Here is a 12,176-nt window from a genome sequence, read left to right on the forward strand (position 1 = left end):
GTTGCCTCTCCTTGTTCGGGCGGTGTTCGGCGGTCGACGTCACCGGCCTTCTAGCCATCATCGATCCATTTTTCATTTTCCATTGGTTTTGTCTTGTCTTCCCACACACCTGTTTTCAATCCCATTCATTACCTATTGTGTATTTAACCCTCTGTTTCCCCTCAAGTGTTTGTCAGAGATTGTTTTATGTCAAGTATTGTTTTCTTGTTGTATAGGTGTGCGACGGGTCTTCGTACCCATGTTTATTTGATATATGTATATTTTCGTGCTTGGAGCATATTGAGTGGACATTTAGTAAAAGTCTACATTTACACTCCGTCTTACTCTCCTGCGTCTGACTTCCATGCCACCTATACACACTAATATGACAGTCACGAAAGTCAGAAAAGCAATAAAATGAATCGCTTACCTTTGATGATCTTCGGATGTTTGCACTCACGAGACTCCCAATTACACAATAAATGTTCCTTTTGTTCGATAAAGATAATTTTTATATCCAAAAACCTCCATTTGGTTGTCGCGTTATGTTCAGTAATCCACAGGCTCGTGCAGGTCATGAAGGGCAGACGAAAATTCCAAATAGTATCCGTAAAGTTCGTAGAAACATGTCAAACGTTTTTTCTAATCAATCCTCAGGTTGTTTTTAACATATATAATCGATAATATTTAAACCGGTCGGTAAACTATTCAATACAAGAGAGAAAGAAAATGTTGAGCTACCACTTTTGCGCGCATGAACTAATCGAATCGAATCGTTGATATCCCTTTAAATGGAGGAAAGGCAGGCAATGGAACAGGGATTTTTCAAAATAAGAGGTACTTCCGGGTTGGATTTCCTCAGGTTTTCGCCTGCAAAATCAGTTCTGTTATACTCACAGACAATATTTTGACAGTTTTGGAAACTTTAGAGTGTTTTCTATCCTAATCTGTCAATTATATGCATATTCTAGCATCTGGGCCTGAGAAATAGGCAGCTTACATTGGGAACGTTATTTTTCCAAACATAAAAATACTGCCCTCTAGCATCAAGAGGTTAACAAGAAATTTCTGGAGTGGTTGAAAAACTAGTTTTAATGACTGCAACCTAAGTGTATGTAAACTTACGACTTCAACTGTATGTATGTTGATCCTGACGAAGTCCACACTATCTGCCGGTGATAAGCATACCCATAACATGAAGCTGCCTTATTGGATATCAGCAAGATACAAACCCACGTGGATGCTTGAAAGACAACCGAGGAGAGATTAATTAAAGATAACTTACTAGGTTTCCTTTGTTATCTGTGTATTTATCGTTGGAGTAGAGAAACACAACATTTTGTATGGCGCAGGGTCAAATTTCTACGAAGAACCAGCTAAAAAAAGGACTATATGCTTGTCGGTCAAAATAACAACCTAAAAACAATCCATGAACGTTTCTTGTGTGTTTCGACTTGCCCCCAAATGAATATAGTTGGTTCACAGTTGGTTATGATATTTTAACCTGTGATGATGATGTTGGTGATGATGATGCGTTTCATATTTTTTACATTTTAGTCATTTAGCAGACGCTCTTATCCAGAGCGACTTACAGTAGAGTGCATACATTTTATTACATTTACATACTGAGACAAGGATATCCCTACCGGCCAAACCCTCCCTAACCCAGACGACGCTATGCCAATTGTGCGTCGCCCCACGGACCTCCCGGTCGCAGCCGGCTGCGACAGAGCCTGGGCGCGAACCCAGAGACTCTGGTGGCGCAGCTAGCACTGCGATGCAGTGCCCTAGACCACTGTGCCACCCGGGAGACCATGAGTGCGTTTGGTGTAGGTGGACAAAATCAACGTGCACGCGGACCCTGCGGTATGATGACATACACAATCAAGACATCTACGTTTTTTTCTTTTTTGTCACGTTCCTGACCTGTTTTTCCTTTTCTTGTATTTATTTAGTTGGTCAGGGCGTGAGTTGGGGTGGGTTGTCGATGTGTTGTTTTCTATGTTGGGATGTTTGTGTTCGGCCGGGTATGATTCTCAATCAGAGACAGCTGTCAATCGTTGTCCCTGATTGAGAATCATACTTAGGCAGCCTGGGATTCACATGTGTTTTGTGGGTGTTTGTATCTCGTGTCTGTGTTAGTACCACACGGGACTGTTTGCGGTTTTGTCACGTTTGTTGTTTTGTATATTAAGTGTTCAGTCTACGTGAATTAAAAGATGACCACTTTCCACTCTGCATATTGGTCTGATCCTTCTCGCCTCTCCTCCTCGTCCGAGGAGGAGGATTACGACGACCGTAACAGAAACACCCACCACCACAGGACCAAGCGGAGTGGAGAAGGGCGGCAACAACAGCAGCAGAGACCGAGGACACAGGACTCGTGGACTTGGGAGGAGATCCTGGACGGCAAAGGACCCTGGGCTCAGCCAGGGGAATATCGCCGTCCCAAGGCGGAGTTGGAGGCAGCGAAGGCAGAGAGGCGCTGGTATGAGGAGGCAGCGCGGTGACGTGGTTGGAAGCCCGAGAGTCAGACCCAAAAATTTCTTGGGGGGGGCACACGCGGAGTGTGGCAAAGCCGGGTAGGATACCTGAGCCAACTCCCTGTGCTTACCGTGGAGTGAGAGGGCGTCGTACTGGTCAGACACCGTGTTATGCGGTGAAGCGCACGGTGTCCCCAGTATGCGTGCTTAGTCCAGTGCGGGCTATTCCACCTCGCCGCACTGGTAGGGCTAGGTTGGGCATCGAGCCGGATGTCATGAAGCCGGCCCAACGCATCTGGCCACCAGTGCGTCTCCTCGGGCCGGCATACATGGCACCAGCCTTACAGATGGTGTCCCCGGTTCGCCAGTATAGCCCAGTGCGGGCTATTCCACCTCGCCGCACTGGCAGGGCTACGGGGACCATTCAACCTGGTAAGGTTGGGCAGGCTCGGTGCTCAAGAGCGCGTGTCCTCCTTCACGGTCCGGTGTACCCGGTGCCACCTCCACGTACCAGTCCACCGGTGGCAGCCCCCCGCACCAGGCTGTCTCTCCGGGTTCTCTCTCCAGCTGCTCCCACCTGTCCAGCGCTGTCAGAGCCTTCCTCCTCTCCAGCGCAGCCAGTGCCTACACCACGCACCAGGTCTACAGTGCGTCTCAGCCGGCCAGAGTCTGCCGTCTGCCCAGCGGTGCCTGAACGGCCCGTCTGCCCAACGCTGTCTGAACTGCCTGCCTTCCCAGCGCTGTCTGAACTGCCTGCCTTCCCAGCGCTGTCTGAACTGCCTGCCTTCCCAGCGCTGTCTGAACTGCCTGCCTTCCCAGCGCTGTCCGTCTGTTCCGAGCCGTCAGAGCTGCCCGTCTGTACTGAGCCTTCAGAGCCGTCCAGCCAGGACCAGCCAGAGCCGTCCAGCCAGGACCAGCCAGAGCCGTCCAGCCAGGACCAGCCAGAGCCATCCAGCCAGGACCAGCCAGAGCCGTCCAGCCAGGACCAGCCAGAGCCGTCCAGCCAGGAGCTGCCAGAGCCGTCCAGCCAGGAGCTGCCAGAGCCGTCCAGTCAGGAGCTGCCAGAGCCGTCCAGTCAGGAGCTGCCAGAGCCGTCCAGCCAGGATCCGTCAGAGCCAGCCAGCCAGGATCCGCCAGAGCCAGCTAGCCAGGATCCGCCAGAGCCAGCCAGCCAGGATCCGCCAGAGCCAGCCAGCCAGGATCCGCCCCTCATTCCGGTGTTGCCCCTCATTCCGGTGTTGCCCCTCATTCCGGTGCTGCCCCTCAGTCCGGTGCTGCCCCTCATTCCGGTGTTGCCCCTCAGTCCGGTGCTGCCCCTTAATCCAGTGGGGTTAATTTGGAGGGTGGCCATTGGGAGGAGGCCAAGGAAGCGGGGTTTGACTATGGTGGGGTGGGGACCACGACCAGCGCCAGAGCCGCCACCGTGGACAGACGCCCACCCAGACCCTCCCCTAGACTTTATGCTGGTGCGCCCGGAGTTCGCACCTTAAGGGGGGGGTTATGTCACGTTCCTGACCTGTTTTTCCTTTTCTTGTATTTATTTAGTTGGTCAGGGCGTGAGTTGGGGTGGGTTGTCGATGTGTTGTTTTCTATGTTGGGATGTTTGTGTTCGGCCGGGTATGATTCTCAATCAGAGACAGCTGTCAATCGTTGTCCCTGATTGAGAATCATACTTAGGCAGCCTGGGATTCACATGTGTTTTGTGGGTGTTTGTATCTCGTGTCTGTGTTAGTACCACACGGGACTGTTTGCGGTTTTGTCACGTTTGTTGTTTTGTATATTAAGTGTTCAGTCTACGTGAATTAAAAGATGACCACTTTCCACTCTGCATATTGGTCTGATCCTTCTCGCCTCTCCTCCTCGTCCGAGGAGGAGGATTACGACGACCGTAACATTTTTTTTGTAATTTTTAATATTTTCCATAATTACTCTTTCACTTCACAATGTGAAGCAGGTTGTGTAGATTGAATGTGTTCCCCTTTTAGATTCAACTGTAAGGCAGCAAAATGTGTGTGTGTGCGTCTACCTATGAGCAGGAGGAATCATGGTGAGTGAGGGAGTGTGCTTCTCTCCAAGCTTATTTATTTATCAGTAATAATTAATGAGAGATGGAACGGCCGACAAAATGGTTGAGCAACATTTAGTGACCTAGGGAGGAGGAGGAGGAAGATGAAGGGAGGGAGTGGAACACACGTTGCATCAACAACAAATTCCATTTAGAATATCGAGATCCTAGCTGGTCCTCTTCCATTCTCCCAAAGCATCCTCTCCCTATGACGTTATAGGGCCTCCCCATCTTCACATTGATTCAGAGAGCTGAGGAGAGAATGGAGCTTAATTTAGCTCCCCTGGAATTCTGTTAATCAGAGTGTGATGAAGACACTTGAAATCAGACATGACATGAGGTGGAGGAATCACATTTGACTTGTGTCTGTGTATGTGTGTGTATTCCGAGTGTGTGTGCAGTAGAAACCTCTCTCCCAAACTAGCCCTGCTGTCACACTCACACTAACCTGCATGTGCCATCTGCACCAGGACAAGAACACCTCTGGGGACCCTGCACTGACCACCTCCTCTCCTCCCTCCTCGCCTCTCTCTTCCCCTACCTCTCCACTAATGTCCTCCATCCACCCACACACCCACCCGCCCGTCCATCCATCCATACACCCACCCACCCACCCACCCGTCCGTCCGTCCGTCCATCCGTCCGTCCGTCCGTCCGTCCGTCCGTCCGTCCGTCCGTCCGTCCGTCCGTCCGTCCGTCCGTCCATCAATACACCCACACAGCCACCCACCCATCCGTCCGTCCATCCATCCATCCAATTAACTCCTGTATGTGTGGGTGTGTGTGTGTGCGTGTGTATGTGTGTGTGTGTTTGTGTGTGAGTGTGCGTGCGTGCGTGTGTGTGTGTCCGTGTGTGTGTGTGTCTGTGTCCGTGTGTGTGTGTGTGTGTGTGTCTGTGTGTGTGTGTGTTTACAGAGCCTATACATGTAGCCCAATTTATCCCAATCCCCAGGAATTTGGGGATGATCAGAGCAGAATGTCTGTCCTCATTTTTCATCAGAGTTACTGTCACTCCATATGGAGAGCTAGAGGGGTGAGGATGGAGAGATGAGGATGGAGAGGTGAGGATGGAGGGATGAGTAAGGTAATTGTTGGGAATACAACCAGGCATAGCCATCATTGGGGCAGGAGAAGCTAGCTAGGCTAAAGGGCTGTATTGTAGAAGTCCCACGTACTGTATACAGGAGCTCAGAGAGCTTTCTCTCTGAGATGTCTTGTCAACTCACTGCAGTCAATTAGAGTCACAGCGCCTGAGGGCAAATCACAGACTACAGCACACAGCCCTCCCCCATCCCTCCACACCTCCACCCTCCACTCATCCCACCTCAAAATGCTCTTGAAGTGTGTGTGTGTGAGAGCTTTCTTTTACCCTTCCCCGGTGTGACATCCCGGAATGTAGCGTTGTACTGGAGGACTTTCATCCAAAGCGTCACCTGTCACCCCTTAGACAATGTTGTTGACTGGCTTTGTGTTGTCTTAGTGAATAGAGCGAGGAGGGGGGAGGGAGGGAGGAGAGGAGAGGAAGGAAAGGGGAGGTTGGGAGAAAGAGGGAGAGAGGGAGAGGGAGGGAGAGAGGGAGAGGGAGGGAGGGAGGTCAGGAGGGAGGGAGGTTGAGAGAGAGAGGAGAGGAGAGGAGAGGAGAGGAGAGGAGAGGAGAGGAGAGGAGAGGATGTGACATGTTTGGGGATGATAGGGAATGGCATTATAACAACAAGGAGCATATTAATGACATACAGAAACATATTTATTTTGGTTACTGTTTCTGTCTGCCTGCATTTGTTGCTCATTAAATCGTTGCCTTATTACTTGTCACACAGTTTCTATTTTTGTTGTCTTTCCTTTTTAAAAGGTGCTGTTCTTAAATCCTCTGATCGTATAATAACCCCTATAAATCCTCTGATCCTTTAATAACCCGTATAAATCCTCTGATCGTATAATAACCCCTATAAATCCTCTGATCGTACAATAACCCCTATAAATCCTCTGATCCTTTAATAAGCTCTATAAATCCTCTGATCGTACAATAACCCCTATAAATCCTCTGATCCTTTAATAAGCTCTATAAATCCTCTGACCGTATAATAACCCCTATAAATCCTCTGATTGTATAATAACCCTTAAAAATGCTCTGAACGTACAGTACAGGTCAAAAGTTTGGACACACCTACTCATTCAAGGGTTTTTCTTTACTTGTTAGTGAAGACATCAAAACTATGAAATAACACATATGGAATCATGTAGTAACCAAAAAAAGTGTTAAACAAATCAAACTATATTTTACATTTGAGATTCTTCAAAGTAGGCACCCTTTGCCTTGATGGCACCTTTGCACACTTGGCATTCTCTCAACCAGCTTCACCTGGAATGTTTTCCAACAGTCTTGAAGGTGTTCCCACATATGCTGAGCACTTTTTGGCTGCTTTTCCTTCACTCCACAGTCCAACTCATCCCAAACCATCTCAATTGGGTTGAGGTTGGGTGATTGTGGAGGCCAGGTCATCTGATGCAGCACTCATCACTCTACTTCTTGGTCAAATATCCCTTACACAGCCTGGAGGTGTGTGTTGGGTCATTGTCCTGTTGAAAAACAAATGATAGTCCCACTAAGCACAAACCAGATGGGATGGCGTATCGCTGCAGAATGCTGTGGTAGCCATGCTGGTTAAGTGTGCCTTGAATTCTAAATAAATATCTGACAGTGTCTTCAGCCAAGCACCCCCACACTGCCACACCTCCTCCTCCATGCTTCACGGTGGGAAACACACATGCAGATATCATCCGTTCACCTACTCTGCGTCTCACAAAGACACGGTGATTGGAACCAAAAATCTAAAATTTGGACTCATCAGACCAAGGACAGATTTCCACTGGTCTAATGTCCATTGCTCCTATTTCTTGGCCCAAATAAGTCTCTTCTTCTTATTGGTGTCCTTTAGTCATGGCTTCTTTGCAGCAATTTGACCACGAAGGCCTGATTCACGCAGTGTCCTCTGAACAGTTGATGTTGAGATGTGTCTGTTACTTGAACTCTGTTAAGTATTTATTTGGGCTGCAATTTCTGAGGCTGGTAACTCTAATGAACTTATCCTCTGCAGCAGAGGTAACTCTGGGTCTTTCTTTCTTGTGGCGGACCTCATGAGAGCCAGTTTCATCATAGCGCTTGACGGTTTTTGCAAACGCACTTGAAGAAACTTTCAAAGTTCTTGAAATTTTCCGCATTGACTGACCTTCATGTCTTAAAGTAATGATGGACTGTCGTTTCTCTTTGCTTATTTGAGCTGTTCTTGCCATAATATGGATTTGGTCTTTGACCAAATAGGACTATCATCTTTATACCACCCCTAGCTTGTCACAACACAACTGATTGTCTCAAACGTATTAAGAAGGAGGAAAAAATCCTCAAATTAACTTTTAACAAGGCACACCTGTTAATTGAAATGCATTCCAGGTGACTACCTCATGGTTGAGAGAATGCCAAGAGTGTGCAAAGCTGTCATCAAGGCAAAGGGTGGCTACTTTGAAGAATCTCACATCTCTGGTTTGTTTCACACTCAGTATTATTCTACAATGTAGAAAATAGGAAAAATAAAGATAAACCCTGGACTGAGTAGGTGTGTCCAAACTTTTGACCGGTACTGTGTAGTATCCCCTATAATTGCTGTAAAATGCAGTTCCTTGCTAGCGGTAACCTGAGAAAGCCACAGGAAATGTAACATAGTAGTGCAAAACCCCAATGGTTAATTCCTCTGCAAAAACCTGGCCTGGTTGTGGACACAAACAGTACATGACCAAAGGTATGTGGACACTTGCTTGTCAAACATCTCATTCCAAAATCATGGGCATTAATTTGGAGTTGGTCCCCCCTTTGCTGCAATAACAGCCTCCATTCTTCTGGGAAGGCATTCCACTATATGCTGGACCGCAAAAGGATTAGTGAGGTTGGGCATTGATGTTGGGCGATTAGACCTAGCTCGCAGTCGGCGTACCAATTCATCCCAAAGGTGTTCAATGGGGTTGTTCTTCCACACCAATCTCAACAAACCATTTCTATGTTGACCTCGCCTTGTGCATGGGGACATTGTCATGCTTAAACAAGAAAGGGCCTTCCCCAACCTGTTGCCACAAAGTTGGAAACACAGAATCGTCTAAAATATATTTTATGTTGTAGTGTTAAGATATCCCTTCACTGGAACTAAGGGGCCTAGCCTGAACCATGAAAAACAGCCCCAGACCATTATTCCTCCTCCACCAAACTTTACAGGTAGCGTACTCCTGGCATCCGCCAAATCCTGATTCTTCCGTCGGACTGCCAGATGGTGAATCGTGATTCATCATTTAAAAGAACGCATTTTCACTGCTCCAGAGTCCAATGGCGGTGAGCTTTACACATCTAGGAGCAACAACGGCTCAGCTGCGAAGTGGTAGGCCACACAAGCTCACGGAACGGGACCGCCGAGTGCTGAAGCCTGGGTTTCCATGGCCTAGCAGCCGCACACAATTCAAACATGACGCTTGGCATTGCGCATGGTGGTCTTAGGCTTGTGTGCGGCAGCTAGGCCATGGAAACCCATTTCATGAAGCTCCCGACAAACAGTTATTGTGCTGACGCTGCTTCCAGAGGCAGTTTGGAACTTGGTAGGGAGTGTTGCAACTGAGGACAGACAATTTTTGCAGGCTTCAGCACACGGCGGTCCCGTTCTGTGAGCTTGTGTGGCCTACCGCTTCGCGGATGAGCCGTTGTTGCTCCTAGATGTTTCCACTTCACAATAACAACACTAAATGTTAACCGTGGCAGCTCTAGCAGGAGAGAAATTTGACCAACTGCATTATTGGAAAGGTGGCATCTTATGACGGCACCATGTTGAAAGTCACTGAGCTTTTCAATAAGACTATTCTACTGCCAATGTTTGTAATATGGACATTGCGTGGCTGTGTTCTTGATTTTATACACCTGTCAGCAATGGGTGAGGCTGAAATAGCCAAATCCACTAATTTGAAGGGATGTCCACATACTTTTGTATATATAGTGTACAGTAGCTTGCAACCACTACTTTTTCAGTCTGTCGGTAATGAGGAACACTAGTAAAAGCCTAGATTCTCATGTAGTATTGTCACATTTCTGACCTTATTTCCTTTGTTTTGTCTTTATTTAGTTGGTCAGGGCGTGAGTTGGGGTGGGCAGTCTATGTTTGTATTTCTATGTTTTCTATTTCTCTGTTTGGCCTGATATGGTTCTCAATCAGAGGCAGGTGTTTTGTGTTGTCTCTGATTGGGAACCATATTTAGGTAGCCTGTTTTGTGTTGGGTTTTGTGGGTGGTTGTCTTCAGTCTTCGTGTGTCTGCACAAGACAGAACTGTTTCGTTTTTTTTCACATTTGTTGTTTTTTGTATTTTGAGTGTTCACTTTTATTAAATCAAGATGAACAATTACCACGCTGCACATTGGTCCTCCGATCCTTCTAATTTCTCCTCCTCAGACGAGGAGGAAGACGAAAGCCGTTACAAGTATGCGGTTGAGGGACTCATAAAATGAACCCTGTTCTGACTTGGTCACAACACACTCAAAGTGGTTTACAGAGTGGTAGTTTGAGAAGTTTGGCGCTAATCTTACTGTGAACTATTTACCGGTGGAACTAAAGAGCATCGAAAGATATCGCAGATATTTCCGATGAATTCAAACATGTCAAATTCAAACTCTCCCTGTGTGACTTTTAGCAACATATCTCATGCTAAAGAAAGAAAAACAAGCAATACTTCTTGTCCTGTGTGTCATCATCGTCAGCAGCAGCGGTGGGACAGGAAGAGTATGAGTGATGCTGGTGCTGCAGGGCTGGTACCCTGTGTGTGTGTGTTTGTCTTTGTGTGTGTGTGTGTCTGTGTTTGTGTGTGTCCATGTGTATGTGTATGAGTGATGTTGGTGCCAGGTGCTTCCATGGCTGACGGCCAATGATGGAGAGAGCTACTTCAGAGGCAGCTGCGGACTGTGACGTCCCTCATACGTCTCTCCACGACATCGCTACATCACCCACACCATCTTGAGACGGCAACAGTGAGAAATGGGATGCGAGTTCAAGAGAGAGTTTGCCTTCTGCTTTCAGGAAGCGCTCTTACCACATTGAAAGCGCCATTTGACTGATGAATAGTCCACTTCATGAACACAGACTTATGAATAAATTCAACGCTCAAGCAACAGTACAGACTCACAAAAGGCAAATCTACAGACTATGTTTATTCCAAGAATGAACGGATCTACAGTTCTCACTTTTTGGTTTCTCACTCCGATAGTCCAGGACCATTAAATACACCAGGCAATAATGTATAGCCCAAAGATACATTTTGGTTTCTCCCTCTGCTGTTTCTCTATCCCTCTCTCTCACTCCCTTCTTTCCTGTGTGTCGGCAGTAGACAGGTGTCTCGGGTTGCCAGACCCGTCGTGGTGGATCCCCCCCCCCTCTCCTGCTCATCTCTCCCCCTTCTCTCTCCTCCTTCTCCCCCCCACTACCTTCCATTGCGAAACACTAAACCCAGAGACGGCTATGGGAGAGAAAGCACATATTGATACGGGTGAGAGACTGGGGGAGACAGAGCGACTGGACTCTCATCTCTTAGATGATCGGTTCAATCGCCACTCCTCTTGACAACGCTCTTTGAAAACTTCCTGGTATGAGTGTTAAACACACACGGTGCCTGGAACAAGGAAACCCTGTGATCTGTGACTTACGCCAAGTGAGCTAGAGAGTATTGTCCTACTCTATCTTCAATAAGAGAAGTGATGCCTTTATCTGTCCCCTGTAGACAAATAAAATCTGTGTTTTATTTGTTGTTTTCCATGTAATTTCCTTCCTCAGTGGCTCCTGAACACCAGCACCGGAGGATAATTCTCTTTGCAAACTAAAAGTTTCCTGCCAGGACGTATGAAGGAGTGTATCTATCTAACACACTTCCCCAGAGTCTCTCTGTACTGCACGGTGTGTGTGTTAGCATGTGTGTTCTCTCAGGTTCCTGTGAAACACTCTTCCGAATCCTCCTCCTCTCTTTCTTTTTTTTTCTCTCTCTCTCTCTCTCTCTCTCTCTCTCTCTCTCTCTCTCTCTCTCTCTCTCTCTCTCTCTCTCTCTCTCTCTCTCTCTCTCTTCCTCTACCTGGTGTTTCTCTTGTTATAAACACAGTTCTCAAACAAATTGGACCCTACCGTCTGTTCTCCTCCTGATCTCTCCATCTCCCCATTTCTTCATCCACAGCCACCAAATGCCTCAGTTCACCCATGAAGAGCTGCAACTGAGGGTTAAATGAATGAAGGTAAACAAGATGGAGCTGATTCGTCCACAACAGATTCAATTTAAATCACATCTCTCCCTCTAACGCTTGACCTCTTCTCTTTCATCTTCTCGTTTCTTTCATTTCTGCTGTCCATCCCCCTTTTCATCTTTCCATCCCCTTTATCCGTCTCTCCATCGGTCTGCTCCAGCCAGGAGGCGAGGATTTGGGATGTCGTTATCAAGCGTCTCTTTGCGTCTGTCCACTTCACTAGTCTGGTCGTTAGGTTTCATCAGAACTGATCACAGTTGCTTTTTTTTCACCACTGCATCCTACAGTATAATCACCCTGGTTTGAATATAGATTCCGTTTGATATGAACCGACGATAAGACA

Source organism: Salvelinus namaycush, chromosome 17 (genome assembly GCF_016432855.1).
Source record: "Salvelinus namaycush isolate Seneca chromosome 17, SaNama_1.0, whole genome shotgun sequence".
Lineage (NCBI taxonomy): Eukaryota > Metazoa > Chordata > Actinopteri > Salmoniformes > Salmonidae > Salvelinus > Salvelinus namaycush.